The 16192-nt window shown below is 38.9% G+C and overlaps 1 long non-coding RNA gene across 1 annotated transcript in view; it reads right to left on the bottom strand.

The window, feature by feature from the left end:
- The window catches only part of LOC102137086 (uncharacterized), a 119376-nt gene that overhangs the window by 75918 nt on the left and 27266 nt on the right, over window positions 1-16192 (bottom strand). Inside the window, exon 2 of the long non-coding RNA XR_001487575.3 lies at window positions 13093-13187. This is a non-coding gene — a long non-coding RNA (uncharacterized lncRNA). The remainder of the gene's footprint in view (window positions 1-13092; window positions 13188-16192) is intronic.

Below are 16192 nucleotides of genomic sequence, written 5' to 3' on the forward strand. Positions count from 1 at the left end.
TTTCTTCAAATATTCTTTTTACCCCCTCTCTGTTTTCCCATTAAGTCTTCCATTATGCATGTTTGTATACTTGATAGTGTACAACTATCAAGTCCTGTAAGTCTCTGCTGGACTCTTTATTTTTATTTATTCTTCTTTCTGTTTCTTAGCCTGGATAATCTCAATTTACCTACTTTCAAGTTTACCTATTACTTTGCATGCTGAAGTCTGCTATTGAGATTTTCCAGTGAATCTTTTATATTAGTTTTACTTTGGTTTACAAAATTACTATTCAATCCCCAAATTTCTATTTGATTCCTTATCATTTCAGTCTCCTTATTGGTAGTCTTTATTTGGTAAAACATTATTTACATAATTTCCTTTAGCTTTTTAGACATGACTTCTTTTAGCTTTTCAAACATATTTAAAATGACTGATTTAATGTCTTCTTCTTATAAGTCCAGCCTCTGAGCTTTCCCAGGGATGGTTTCTATAGATTGCATTTTTTTATTTTTCTATGTAAGGGTCATAATTTCTTGTTTACTTACAGGTTCTATAATATTTTTATTGAAAAGAACACATTTCCAATTATATAATGTGTGACTCTGGAAATCAGACCATCCCTATTTCCCAAGATTTGTTGTTGCTTCCTGTTGTAGTTGTTACTGGTTTTTGTTTATATGTTTCTGAACTAATTCTGTAAAGTCTGTATCTTTGTTATGTGTGGTCATTGAAATCTCTATTCAATTAGCTTCATGGTCAGCTAATGATTGGACAAAAATTTCCTTAAAGGCCTTTACTAATAAGTCTCCCAGTCTTTTTTGATTGGCTCTGTGTAGATGGTGGGGAATGCCTTTTACACTCAGCCAGGTGATTACAACTCTACCTTAGCCTTCACTTCCTGCTTGGGCAGAGACTCAAGGTCAAAGGTGAGAGATTAGAACCTACACTGGTCTTTCGTAAGCATGTGCATAGCTGTGCACAGCCCTGGTCATATATGTAGACTTCTAGCTTCTCAGAAATATGTCAATGACCCTAAAAGTATTTCATTTTTCAGATTTTCCTGTCAATCTTTTTTGTTAGTTTATTGTTTGCCCCAACTGTTATCCATCACTTCAGGTAGCTGTGATGTTAAGACATTTGACAAATGCCCCCAGAAAAAGGTGTTTAGCATTGGGCAAATTTTAGTAAGCCCCACCAAAAGACCAGCCTTTCCACTTGGGTATTTTAGGAAGCCTTTAAACAGATGAAACTATAAATTTTGAGGGAATATGGTAGTTCTATTTCCTCTGGTGCTGGGATTCAATGCCTTTATTTTTCTAGGCTAACAAAGAGCTGGAGAGTGGTTAATGGGACTAATATAAGTGAAAATGCCACAAAGCTCACTGTTTTTATTAAGATTCAGCAATTTTTCTTGCCTAAACATCTCTTGGGTTGTTGCAAGCCTTTGGTTAATTTCCAGAGTTCTGAAAAAGTTGATTCTGACCACTTTTTTTTTTTTTCTTAGCTTTTTCATTGCTCTTCTATAAAGGGACAAACTTTTGGTGGCTCTTAGGTCACCATTTTTGCTGACATCACTCTCTATGATTTATTTATTCTTTTCTATAAATTATGAGCCTTAGATTAAGAATCTTTTGCTTTTTCTTGTTTTTTGTTGTTGTTGTTTGTTTGTTTGTTTGTTTGTGGGTGTCCTCTGGTCTAGCAGTGTTTATTGAAAAGGTATTCTAGTTTACTTGCACTTACATATAAATTTTAAGATAATCTAGTTTATACCTACACAAAGTGTTATTGACATTTTGATAGAAATTAGGTTAAATCTGTTCATCCATTTAGGGAGTATTGACATTTTTATGTTGAGTCTTTCAACCCATATATGTGATATGTCTTGCCATTTGTTTAGATCTTCTTTGATTTTTTTCATCTGTGTTTTATAGTTTTCAGCATTAAAGTCCTGTGCATATTTTGTCAGATTTATAATTAATCATTTAAATTATTCTCAAGCAATTATAAATGGTATTGTATGTTTAATTTTGGTGCCTATCTTTTTATTATTAGCATACAGAAATATAACTGAGTTTTGTAAGTGGATCTTGTATCCTGCAACTTTGCCAAATTTACTTATTATTTCTTTTCCCACCTTATTATATTAGCTAGAACTACCAGCACTATGTTAAATAAGAGTGGGGAGAGTGAACATCTTTGACTTTTTCCCAATCAGAGAGGAAAGTATTTAGTCATTCACACTTAAATATAATATTAGGTATAGATTTTTTTACACACATTATCAATTGATGAAATTTCCTCTATTTCTAATTTTTTAAGTGATTTTTAAAATCAGAAATGAATGTTGAATTTAGTCAAATATTTTTTACACATTGACTAATATAATCATATAAATTTACTTCTTTCACTTGTTAATGTGGTGGATAATATTGATGATTTTTAAAAATTGAGCTAGCCAGGCTTTCTTCCTTGGAATAATCCCCAAAGACCATGGCATATAATTCTTTTTATATATTGCTAAATTCTACTTGCTAATATTCTTTTAAGGATTTTTGCATCTATGTTTATGAGGGATATTGCTCTGTAGTTTTTGTTTTTGTACTGTCTTTGTCTAATTTGGATATCAGGGTAATACTAGCTTCATAAAATGAATACAGCAGTGTTTACTCCTTTTCTATTTTTTATTTTTATTTTTGGCAGTGATTAGGTAGACATAGTGTTAGTTCTCCCTTAAATGTTTCCTAGAATTTTCCAATGTAACCATCTGGGACAAGGTATGTTGATGGCAGCGGGTGGGGGGCAGTGTTGGGGGAGAAGTGTTGGGGGAGGGGCAGTTTTAAAATGATCAACTCAATTTCCTAATAGTTATAGTTTTATTCAAATTTCTATTTCATATTCGATGATACAATACTTTGTACTTTTGTGGAATTGCTCCATTTTTATCTAAGTTGTCAAATTTATGTGGATAGAGACGTTTCTAGTATTTCCTTACTATTCGCTTGAGGTCTACAGAGTCTGTATGATATTCCTTATTTAATTTCTGATACTGGTAATTTGTGTTGGTCTTGTTGGAGGTTTGTCAATTTTATTGATCTTTTCAAAGAACCATCTGTTAGTTGTAATGATTTCCAATATTGTTTTTCTGTTTCTAATCTCATTGATTGCTGCTATTATTTTTATTATTTCTTTCATTATCATGCTTTGGATATACTTTGCAGTTCTTTCTCTAGGTTATTAAAATGGGAACTTAGGTTATTTGAGAATTTCACTCTTTTCTAATCTAGATTAATTCATGCTGTAAACTTCTCTCTCACCACTGCTTTAACTATTTTCTACAAATTATGATGTCATATTTTCATTCTTACTCAGTTTGACTTTTTTTAAATTTCCCATGAGAATTCCTATTTGATTCATGGATTATTTAAAAGAGAAGTGTGTCTTTTAGTCTTTAAGTGTTTGAAGATTTTAACTTCATCTTCCTGTGATTGATTTCCTGTTTGATTCCATTGTGGTTGGAAAACATGGTCTCTATATAAATTCTATGTTTAAAAAGTTTGTTGTTGTTTTTTTTTTTGTAGTCTAGAATATTATCCACCTTAGTATATATTTTTTATTTATGTACTTATTTATTTCTTTTGAGATGGAGTCTTGCTCTGTCTCTCAGGCTGGAGTGCAGTGGCATGATCTCAGCTCACTGCAACCTCAGCCACCCAGGTTCAAGCAATTCTCCTGCCTCAGCCTCCCAAGTAGCTGGGATTACAGGCATGTGCCACCACACCTTGCTAATTTTTGTATTTTTAGTAGAGATGGGGTTTTACCGTGTTGACCAGGCTGGTCTCAACTCCTGACCTCAAATGATCCACCTGCCTTGGCCACCCAAAGTGCTGGGATTACAGGTAAGAGCCACTGCACCCAGCCCACATCTTAGTATATATTTCATAAACATTTGAAAAGAATGTGTAATGTATATTCTGCTACTGTTGAGTAGAGTATTCTATAAATGCACATTGATAGTGCTATTGAGTTCCTTCTTTCCTGACATTCTATATAGTTTTTCACTAATTTTTGGTAGAGTGATGATGAAGCCTTTCACCATTTCTGTTTCTATGGCTATTTCCCCCTTTAGTCCTATTAAATACGTTTAATGTATTTTGTAACCCTGCTATTTTGTAACTCATTTAGAATTGCTACATCTTCTTGGTGAATTGACCCTTTTGTCATTATATAGTGTACTTCTCCACCTCTGATAATTTTTTTTTCTCTGAAGTCTAATTTATATGATATTATATAGCTACTTTGCTCTCTTTTGTTTTAATATTTACATGATGTATTTTCCCACTATTTTGTTTTTAATATGCTTATATCATTATCAATGAAGTGAGTTTTTGTAGACAAGATAGAGTTTGGCCATGTTTTACAATATAACTTGCCAATCTCTGTCTCTTAATTGGTATATTTAGACCATTTACAACTAGTGTAATTATTGATGTGCAGACTTTTTAAAAATAAAAATCCGCTATTTTATGTTTTCTGTTTATTCTGTTTCTTTCCTCTGTTTTACTTTTCTTGCATTCTTATGGGTTACTTGAGCATTTCATTTAGAATTCCATTTTATCTGTAATATTTTCAAGTCTATTTTTAATAGCATTTTAGTGGTTGCTTTAAATATTACATTATGTATACAAATATACATACGTATAGTCTACTAGTGTTATTATTTTACCAGTTCAAGTGATGTGTAAAAGTGTAAAAATCTTATACCCCTCATATCTCTTTACTCTCCATATTTATGATATAATTATTGTAAATATTTATGTACATTTAGCATCACATCAGGCAGTGCTATAATTTATATTTGTCAAGCATAACATAGATAACTGAAGAGTAGAAGAGGCATCTGTTATATTTTCCCAGATTTTTGTTTAATGTGTACTTTCTTCCCTCCCAATATTCCAATATTTCTTTTTCTATTATTTCCTTTCTGTTTGGAGAACTTCCTTTAGCTATTTTCTCATGTTAGGTCTACTAGTGACAAATTCTTTTAGCTTTTTTTCTGGGAATGCCTTGATTACCCTTTATTCTTGAAGAATATTTTCACTGGATATAGAATCCTGGGATGATGATTCTTTTCCTTCAACTTTTGAAAAATGTACTACTTCTTTCACTGTTTCTGATGGGAAATATGCTTCACTAAAATTGTTTTTCTTCTGTAGGTAAAATATTATTTCTCTTACAGCTTTCAAGATTTTTTTCTTTAGCTTTGGTTTTCAGAAGTTTGATTATAATGTGTCTTGATGTGAATTTCTTTAGGTTTAACCTCAATATGTAATTTGTGTCTTTTGCCAAAATTGGGAATTTTTCAGCTGTTACTTTAAGCACTTTCTTAGCCCTGCTCTCTTTTTTTTTTTCTCAGAACTTACATGACATGAATGTTAGATATTTTGTTATAGTCCTGAAACTTCCTGAGAGTCTTTTTATTTTTAAAAATCTATTTTCTCTCTGTTCAGTTGGGTAATTTATTTTATTCTATATTCAGGCTCACTGATGCTTTTGTCTGTTCCTTCCTTTCTGCTATTGACCCCATCTATTAAGTTTATTATTTTGGTTACTGTATTTTTCAGTATTAAAATTTCCAATTGGTTCTTCTTTACATCTTCTGTTTCTTTGATCAGGTTATTTTTTTGCTTATATTTTTCTATTTTATTTGCTTAAAGCATGCTTGTAATTGTTTGTTAAAACATTTTTATCATGCTTTCTTTAAAATATATTTGCCAGATAATTTTTTGTCATCTTGGCATTGGCATATATTCATTGCCCTTTACTTTCAATTTGAGATCACCCTGCTCTCTTTGATATGATGAGGAATTTTTTAATAAAATCTAGATATTTCATGTATTATGCTATAAGACTTTAGATCTCATTTAGACCTTCTGTTATACTCAGTTTCCCCTGACTCTGCTCTACAGGAGAAGGGAGGATGCCACCTTATTATTGCCAGGTGAGGGTTGAAGTCCAGGTTCTCTGCTTGCCTTCACTAACCTCTGAACGTGTATATATATGAATCCTAGTTACTTCTGGCTGAGAGTGGGAGTTCCAGCTTCCCACTAGACCTTCACTGATACCTCAATGTCTGGAAGGGTAGGAATGCGTCCTTACTGCTTCCCACGTGGTCTCCACCAACACCAGAGTGGAGCAAATTGGGCTTGTTACTGCTGTGCAGTGGTGAAATTCCTGACTCTCCACTAGGGTCCTCTGATACCATCCCAGAGGAGAGAGGTTGAAGTATCTATTATTGCTGGAAAGAGTTGAAAATCCAGGTTTTCTGTGTGGGTCCCACTGACATTGTGATGGTGTGGGGAAGAGGATTGTTCCTTTCCACCTGGTAAGGAGGAAAGTTCTGGTGCTCTACTTGACATTCTCTGATGCCAGCCCTATGAAAGTATTGGGGTGCTTCATTCCAGCTATATATCTTAGCTCTCCCCTTAGCCCTTGCTGGTGTGGATGAGATGGGGTAACCATTTTTTCTGTGGTGTTCGGTTAGAGTAGAGTAGTCACTGTCTGAAAGTTTTTCTTTCTGACTACCCACTTCCTGATTCTTTTGTTATGGGATCTTTGGAGTGTCAATTTTCTACCCAGAAAACCCTGTGGCTGGTGGCACCTTTGCCCGAGTTCTTGTCCAGCATCCAGGAAGAATGAGGTACATAGAGAAGTGAAGAGTGAAGAAGATGAAGAAGAGCTTTATTTAGTGTTAGAACAGCTCAGAGGAGACCCATAGTGGGTAGCTCCTCCCTGTAGGCAGGTCATCCCGTCAAGTGTTCAGCTCTCAGCAGAGGGAAGGCGCTGGAGAGGGTAAATCCTCTTTGCAGGCCAGTCATTTGGACCACTCTGCAGGTCTCTGAAACTCTAAGCAGAGAGGGTAGCTCCTCTCTGCAGCTGATCATCCTGTCATCTCTCTGTCCTCTGCCCTCTGCCCTGCTCTGCCTGAACCCGAGGCTTTTACGGACCTCAGAAGGGAGGAAGTGCATGCATATTGATCCGTGGGTGACAACGGGCAAGCAGCAGGAGGCACTACAACTCCCTATTCCAGTCTGTGGACTGGCAGTCGTGCCCCCAGCCTTCAGCCTTTCCCTGGCCTGAAGGTGAGGCCTTACCCTGGACTACTGTTTTCCACCCAGTAATCTATCTGATTTCTGCTGCCATTCATGGCCCCTGGGGCTCAGTGCCATCTTTGCTCCAAGATTGGAGCTGGCACAGGGAAAGGAGAGAGGCCAGGCAGCAGGAGTAGACACCCCTGAGCCTGCAGGGATGTGAAGGCCCTTCCTGGTCCCCAAGGGAGTAGGCTGCAGAGATGCCCAGGCCCTGTGCTTGGGAGGGCTGCTGCAGCAGCACCCAGGGAGCTTCTACTCTGCAAACTCAGAAGGGACAGGGCTTCCACTTGTCCCCAGCTCCTGTACACTCTGTGGAATGGGAGGCCCAGGTCTGCAGCCATGGGTTGGGCACCCAGGAGGGCAGATCCTGCCTACTCCTGGTTCCTTGCAAGAGCACAGAGAAGCTCGGGATTCACAGCCAGTTTGGGCAGCTACAGCTGCAGTTTGGGGTCTGCAACCTGTGGTTTGGGCAGCTGCAGCAGTACCCTAGGATCTCCTGCCCCAACTCAGAAGGGGTGGAGCTTCCACTGGCTCCATGGAGTGTGCAGACCCAGCCATGCCTCCTTGCTGCAGCCATCGTGTACTGCGATCACTTTGGCTAGAAACAGCAACTTGTTATTATTGTTGTTTTCATCTGTATGCATTGACCATTCCAGGGTGCTGGCTTCTTCAGCTTCAAGTCTGGGGTATACAAGGCAAAGAAATAGCCCAGGGAACTTGCCACCACGTTGTTCTGTGGGTCCTAAAGTTTCTAGCTTATCTGCCTTCTTCTCTTCAACTTTTACAGTCTTTGTATGTTGGTTTCATATATAATGCCCAAGGATGTTTTAGCCATAATTAGCAAAGAATAGTGAAATGTTCATCTGCTTCATCTTCTCTACAGGAGAAACTTTCCAAACTTACAAACTTATATTTCAAATATTTTATAATTAAAATAAGTACCAAAAAGTGAACAAGAATTTTGGGGAATTGGGGGTTAATACTAGGTGGAGTGAGGAAGCAGTGAGTTTGATGGAGACAGGGAAGAAGGCCCAGCAACAGTGACAGGAAGGCACATGGAAGAGAGAACTGGTGAAACAGTTTCCAGTAATGGAAACTGACAAGGTAAGAACTGCTTACAAGCAGAGCCAGGTTTTGAAGACTTTGGGGATACATGAAGAATGTTCTTTAACTGATCACTTCTAGAGCAGAAACATGGGCTTTGCTTTGCCCCTCAGGGCCTACTTTAACCTCTGTTCTCACCCTTTTGGAGTAACATAAAATGACAGTAATAGTTGAATCCATCGTATTATTTGAGAGTGACCCTCTGACCTAGAGGTCAAGCTTTTTGCTTACCCGTCTGATTAGAACATTCCATAATTTTTGAGGGAACTCATCTCCGGGCCCTTTCCATTAATTAGTCCAGCACTAGCAGATCCTTGAAGAGGAAAAACCAGTGTTGAAGGCTCTCAAATCGCTCTTTGGTGATTAGGAAGTGAGATAAGGAAGGGAAGCTTTTAACAACATGACAGTCGTCCTGCAAGCTCCAGAGAGGCGGCTCTCTGCAATCTGAGAGGAGCCCAGCCACATGAGAAAAGCAAACAAACAAAAATACCTCTGTGATGCTTGGATTTTATAAAGCACTGATATCTGATGGTTAATCTGCCTGGCCCTGCCAGAGAAGACAGTGTTAAATTGCCTTCTATTCTTGGGAACTTAACTTGTCATTGTTAAGCCTGCCTGCATGAGAACCTTTGAAAAAAAATCTGGATGTATAGAAAAGTTGTCCTGGTTCAGGTTAGGTGAACTCTGCACCAGTGGAAGTGGCCTGAAGTGAAGTGCCCCCAAGCCAAGTGAGCTCAAGAGAAATCTGCTAGCTGGAAGGCAGAGTCAGAAGACCCTTCAAAGTCTACAGAGGGAAACTAGGGGCATCTCTCGTACCTAAGCCCCTTCTGCATTCCAGAGATTCCAGGGAGGTGGTGTGAGACAATGGTGATGCTCATGGCCTTTGAATACACTCACGCTTCAGCCAGCTGGTGACACGGGAGAATGACTCCATCTCTTCAGCTTCAGTTTCCACATCCATAAAATGGAAACTATAATGGGACCTGTTATCTCACAGGTTTGCGGTAAAGATTGACTGAGAAGTTCTTGCATTATACATGGGGAGTGTTCAACGAACAGTAGTTGCTATTACTTTAAAAATCACTGGTCTAATAGAATGTTTACAGGGAGCCAAAAAAAAAAAAACAAACAAAACAAAAAACAAAAAAAAAAAACTCGGCCGAGCGCGGTGGCTCAAGCCTGTAATCCCAGCACTTTGGGAGGCCGAGACGGGCGGATCAAGAGGTCAGGAGATCCAGACTATCCTGGCTAACACAGTGAAACCCCGTCTCTACTAAAAAATACAAAAAACTAGCCTGGCGTAGTGGCGGGCGCCTGTAGTCCCAGCTACTCGGGAGGCTGAGGCAGCAGAATGGCGAGAACCCGGGAGGCGGAGCTTGCAGTGAGCTGAGATCCGGCCACTGCACTCCAGCCTGGGCGACAGAGCGAGACTCCGTCTCAAAAAAAAACAAAAAAACAACAACAACAAAAAAACAAAAAACACCTCATAGAATTGAGACTAACCATTTCATTTTAGAGAAGGGGTAGCTGAGACTCAAAGATGTTGCCTATGATGCCCCCACTCACCCCTCAAGGTCATATGGCTAGTTGGCGGCAGAACTACCAAGAGAACACCATTCTTCTAAACTCTGTGGTCTCTTTCCCTGTTTTTTTCAATTGCCACATCAAATCTAGATTTTAGTTTGTACCTGATGAACATATTATCTGACTTTATAAGAAGTTTCTATTTTAATTTTTCTTTTTGAGACAGGGTCTTGCCCTGTCACCCATACTGGCACAATCATAACTCCCTTCAGCCTCAGCATGCTCAGGTGATCCTACCTCAGCCTACCCAGTAGCTGGGTCTACAGGCATGTGCCATCACACCCAGCAAATTCTTTAAATCTCTTTCTTTTCTTTCTTTCTTTTTTTTTTTTTTTTTTTTTTTGAGACAGTCTTGCTCTATCACCCAGGCTGGAGTGCAGTGGCACGATCTCAGCTCACTGCAACCTCTGCCTCCCAGGTTCAAGCAATTCTCTTGCCTCAGCCTCCTGAGTAGCCAGGATTACAGGTGCCAACCACAACGCCCGGCTAATTTTTGCATTTTTGGTAGAGACGAGGTTTCGCCACGTGGGTCAGGCTGGTCTCCAACTCCTGGGCTCAAGAAACCTTCTCTCCTTGGCCTCCCACAGTCCTGGGGATTGCAGGAGTGAACTACCACACCAAGCTAAGATTGTTTTGTGTGTGTGTTTTAACATGTGTCTCAAGAAAGTTGCACCAAATGAGAAACCAACAAACAACTAAAAACAAAAATAATAACACTAAATGAAAACAACCATCAAAAGAACAGATCTAATTGCAAACACCAGAAGCCATGTCTCAAACAGAGGGTCCTGTGTCTTGTCATAATCACACCGCGCATAATATCGGAGCCTTCTCTGTCTCATGAGGTGAGTGATCCCACGTGCATTCTAACGCATGTTTTATTTCTCCATTGATTTTAATTAAAAGGATATTGTCAAGGTTGCTAGGCATAAATATTGACTGCTTTTGACACTACAGTTGTCCCAGAGGGTCAGGCTTGCTTTTTCAAGCTTTTTGAATCTCTTTCGGTTCCTTGCAGTCTCTTTTTGGTACGTTGGAAATGTCAAAAAAAAAAAAAAAATGGAACTATTAGGGCATGCCTGATAGGTTTTTAATTTTATTTTATGTTTTTAAATGCAGGTTGAAAAAGAAAAGAAAGGCCTGGTAATTTGGAATAATCATTCACAAATGAAATCTTGGGCCTTGACTTAGCTAGAATGGTTGCATGAGTGGTAAAAAAATTACTGAATAATGATCTTCCTATTCAATCAGTTTGGTCAGTGTATACGCGGATATATCTCCAAAATCTCATATGGACATCATTCGTGCTTTTAATAAACCAAAAAGATATGTTCTTTTAAAAGAGAATTTTACTAAAAAAGATTCCTGGGGTCCCAACCCCAATCCCCTCATCCAGGCCTGAATTCCTTTGTAATTTCTAAATGATCACAGCTCCCTTGCCTAAGTAGGCTGTCAGTTCAGCACTGATGAACATTTCTATCTGGAAACTGGAAGGCCTCGAGATGGTGCTGGTATTTCAGGGTTAACTCTAGCAGAGTCTAAAACAGCAGGGGTTTAAAGAGGCCCAACACTATATTAGGAAGAGGTGGACTGCCGAGAATAAGTGGTGTGAAATGCATTATGAGCATTCTCGGCAAAGAGAAATTGTCTTTTCCTTGTTGATAGTAGAAAATCAATACGGTTGTTTTCTGTTCAGTTTTCAAGGGCACAAGTTGCTGCTACTTCAGGCTTGAGAAGTTCATAGGATGGTTAACAAAATGTCAGCAGTGATTGAGCAGTTCAAGCAAAATTGACATCCCTCTGCCATAAGTCTACCCTAAGTGAACTGGCAGCCATGGGGGATGGCAGAGCATCCCAGGGCCACAGGGAGCAGGTGGGTTAACGCGTCAAGCTAAAAAAATAATTGCTGGCCCCACACAACAGGTGGAAAGATGATTCACATGGTTATTCTCCTTGGTTTGGGTAGCTGACATGAGGAAAGAAGAAAGACTCTTTGATCAATAAAAGGACTGCCCAGAAGCCGATACAACTCCAGTTACCCTAGGACTGTGTGCAATCTCTTTTCCTCATCCCATCTGGCAGCATGGGGATTCTTTTCTTTCTTGGCACTGTCTGGCTTGTCAGATATATTATTTTCCTTTCTCCTCTCCAGATGCCCTTCCTTCCCTACTTTTTCTACTTTCCATCTCTACGTCACCTTTTCTAAGTAGCTGAAGGTCATTACTCAGCATCCATGCTGGTTAAGAGGCAATCTCTGGAGACCCAAAGCCCTTGATATGATTTGGCTCTGTGTCCCCCACCCAATTCTCATCCCAAATAGTAATCCCCATGTGTTGGAGGAGGGGTCTGGTGGGAGACCATTGAATCATTGGGGCTAATTTTCCTTTTGCTATTCTCGTGATAGTGAGTTCTCATAATATCTGATGGGTTTAAAGTGTGGCACTCCCTTCCTTGCTCGCTCTCTCTCCTGCTGGCTGCCTTGTGAGAAGCTGCTTACTTCCCCTTCAACTTCCGCCATGACTGTAAGTTTCCTGAGGCCTCCCCAGCCATGTGGCACTGTTGAGTCAATTAAATCTGCTTTCTTTATAAATTACCCAGTCTCAGGTAGTTCTTTATAGCAATGTGAAAATAAGATAATACAATCCTGAATTTGTCATTTAGTAAAAATGTTTCTTGAGCCACTCCCCCAGCCCCAAGCCTCAGTTTCTTCAACTGCAAAATGGGTGATAATTTCCCTCACTTTATGAGAATAGGTGCTCCCTGTCAGTCCTGCAAGTACAGGGTTGATGCCTGAGAGTGAGCACTTCCTTAAATTATGTGCCAAAGGCATCTCACTCATCTCACCTTCATAGTAACCTTGTTGCAATAACATTGTGAGTTAACCTGTTGATCTCCTTAAACTGTTTTGCACATTGACTGATTATGACCTTTCGTTTGCATAAATTTTCACAATTTTGCCAAACACATTCCCAGACAATCTTCTGACTGTTTGGGGCTTTATCACTTGCTTCCTTTTCCCCTCCACTCTGACTACAGGCAGATAAAACAGTTTTTCTTCTACACCAGGCACTTTAGCAGTTAGCACAGAAACAGTCACACAGGAGGCACTCACAGAATAGACTTGGGCTAAAAGAAAAAGGTAATGAATAGTCTTTGTTTAGCCAGATTACCAAAGGACTATGCAAATCTTTCAATCTCTTACTCCTATCCAGTTCTATAGAAAATGGATCAACAGAACTTTTATGAACAGATGAAGAAACCATGTCTGCAGTACCTCTGTGAAGTCCCAACGTGGTCAGGGATATTTCTTTTCTCTTCAAATGTGATGACTGGGTCTTGATTCAAAGGCACTGTTTGGGAGTAGCATGTCTGCATGAGAACAAGCACATATACATATTCACTTTTATGTTTGTACACAGAAGCATGCATCGGTTTCTATGCGTGTGATATAATTAAATGATGGTCAAGACAGTGATTCAAATTTGCCTAAGCTCCAGGGTCTCTGCATGACACACAATCTGGGATGGAAGGCTTAGTCTCATGAAAGACCAGTAGAAATAAAATACAGTGAAATGCAGAAATTCAAAATCATCCAAATACGGCTGCTTCCTCCTTCCTTAAATGTTTTCCTATGCATGTGAATCTCTCTCCCACCAGGTACCAGCCACCCCCTCACTGTAGCATTTTAGAAAGGCGAAATAGATGAAAAAGGCCGGTCTCAAAGGAAAATGAGGACATCCTCTTAAAAAGCAACCTAAAGCAGAATCCTATTACTAAAGCTTTTCTGATGTTTGATTTTTTTTTTTTTAAGCCAAGGCATTGTAATTTATTCAGTTAGGAAAATCCCTGAGCAATTTCCCTAACTTTTCTGTGGCTTAGAAGCATTTCCCTTTTTTTTTTTTTCTTGTTGGGTGTGGGGAGTGAGAGGGTATATCTTTGTCTTTTCTCCATACCCAATTTTCCATGACTAAGAAATGGGACATCAAAGGGCTCATTGAAATAGATAAAATGCCCCATCAAATAGCGCTAATAAAACAGCATCTTGATGATTCTTGAGAAGATGGATCAAAGCATATGGACTCAATTTCCCTTGGAAAAATCTATTGGAAAAAAGGAAACCAAGTGGTGTGGGTAAAGTGTTTTCAGTATTTTATTCTTTCCAATCCTGAAATATAGCTCTAATTCTCTGTCAATTAAGGAAGCCCATTGGGAATTCATACCAGCTCTGGATCTACATTATATTTTGACTTCCAAGGAGTCTAGAAAAATAAATTGAGGAAGTCCAAAACGATGATAACTTAGTTATAATATATCTTTAAAACCCCCACTGCATTTTTATCTCTAAACACAAGAATTTGGTGTGCGGAGGGAGGACAGGGAGAGGGGAGAAGGATTGTAGAAAGAACTTGGAGTTTCCAGCTTATAACCTTTTGTTCTAGGCCTTCCATCTTCAAATGTCATCAGCTTTGAAATGATCACTAATCTTCACTATATCTCTTGCAATTGTTGACCATTCTTTTGTTTGGTGTCAATTAGATAGGAAAGAATTTTCAATAATTCAATAGTTCTGTATTAAAGGGCAGCTCAACTGCACATAACTTATCTCCTCAGTTATCAATTGTTTTTATGGAACAGCCCAGGGAAGATTACTTGGCTAACTCACCATCCATCCATCAGGGCTCAGATTCATCTGAGTAAATGTAGTTATGATTTAATTACCGAAAGGTTGGGTTCAAATACAACAGAATGAGACTTGTTTATAGAATGATGGCTTGTTTTTCTCAGTTACTAATCGTGAGCTTAATTTTTAATGGAAGAGCATTGCTAGCATAATTAACACCCAATTTACATGTGCATCCATAGAACCAATTAATTAAATTTTATTGATGCCTAGTTGCTCTTTAAAATGCTTTCCAAATGCCTCCAAATTGATTTTAAACTGTTGATAGTGGAAGTCAGTTTACACTTTTCTTGGGTTTATGAAATACTAACCTCTTCACTCATTAAAATATGTTTTATCTACTAGAGGCATTCCATAATTTGCTAAGGATATTTTGCATGGAGTGCATAGTGTGGGCTGATGGCACTGCCAGTTTGAACAGTGTTTAAAACAAATGCTGTAGAACTTGGGGACTACAGTTAGACAGCCCTGAGGATCTGAAAATGAAGAAAGAGTACCCTCTGAAAACAGAGCAGCGATAGGCAAAGTCAACCGCAAAAGACAAAAAAGCTCCCAGAACCTCCAGAGGAGACTTAACGTGGAGATTTTTATGCATCTAAAGAAAAAGTATTTTACCACTAAAAGGCTGATCAGCAATGAAAGCTTTGAAGAGGAGGACTCTAGAATGTAATTCAATGCTTCAGAGACATACACACACTTTGGGAGATAAACTTGACTTTATCTTTTTGACTTTTCGATTCCTTAGGGATGACAATCATTACTGCAAATTAAAATCTCTGGTAGTCTCAATCCAATGCCAATAGATATTAACTTCACAGAAGTCCTCTTCTTTTTTTAAAAAAAAATGTGTATAAATTTTGGGGGTGCAAGCGCAATTTTGTTGCATGGATAAACTGCATAGTGGTGAAGTCAGGGCTTTTAGGGTATGCATCACCCAAATAACATACATTGTACCCATTAAGTAATTTCTTATCATCCACTGCCTCCCACCCTCTCATCCTTCCAAGTCTCCATTGTCTATCATAAGTCCTCCTCTTCTTTTCACCAAGAAGTCTTCTTACTATAATACGGCTTCCATGTGGAGACATAAATATGTTAACAAAGAAGAAATGAGTTACCCCTAAGGAGGAATTCAAGTGTTTTGAATCCCTGTGATGGTGACTTTGCATGGTCAATGAATCAAAACACGTTTGGATCACATTAAGCTCCACTAGATGGAAAGAATGACCAAGCATCTTTGGCAGCTCTTCTCTTTTATGAATTCTCCAAAAACAACGCTCCAAATATTGCTCCGATATGATCGTTGTCCTCATCTCTATAACCTTTATCAAGGGACCTTACTGTCTTGCCTGGGCTATTTTAGTAGCCTCTTAATGGTTGGACTCACCTCCAGCCTGGATGCCTTCAGTCTGTTCTCTGTACTGTGGGTGGCATGATTATATGAATGGCCACCCCTGCGCTCTCAGCATGCACACACACACACACACACACACACACACACACACACACACAGCTCCCACACCACTATATGTGATTAATACTTCAATGTCTTCTAATGCTCTCAAGCTCAAAGCAAACTTGCTTAACATGTCAACACTGCCCTATATGGGCAGGCCACTACCTATCGACTTATATATACTCCTGTCTCTGCTCCAGCCACCCTGGTCTTCAATTCCTTGTGCAAACAATCCCG

Source organism: Macaca fascicularis, chromosome 20, assembly GCF_037993035.2.
Source record: "Macaca fascicularis isolate 582-1 chromosome 20, T2T-MFA8v1.1".
In the NCBI taxonomy this organism is placed as follows: domain Eukaryota; kingdom Metazoa; phylum Chordata; class Mammalia; order Primates; family Cercopithecidae; genus Macaca; species Macaca fascicularis.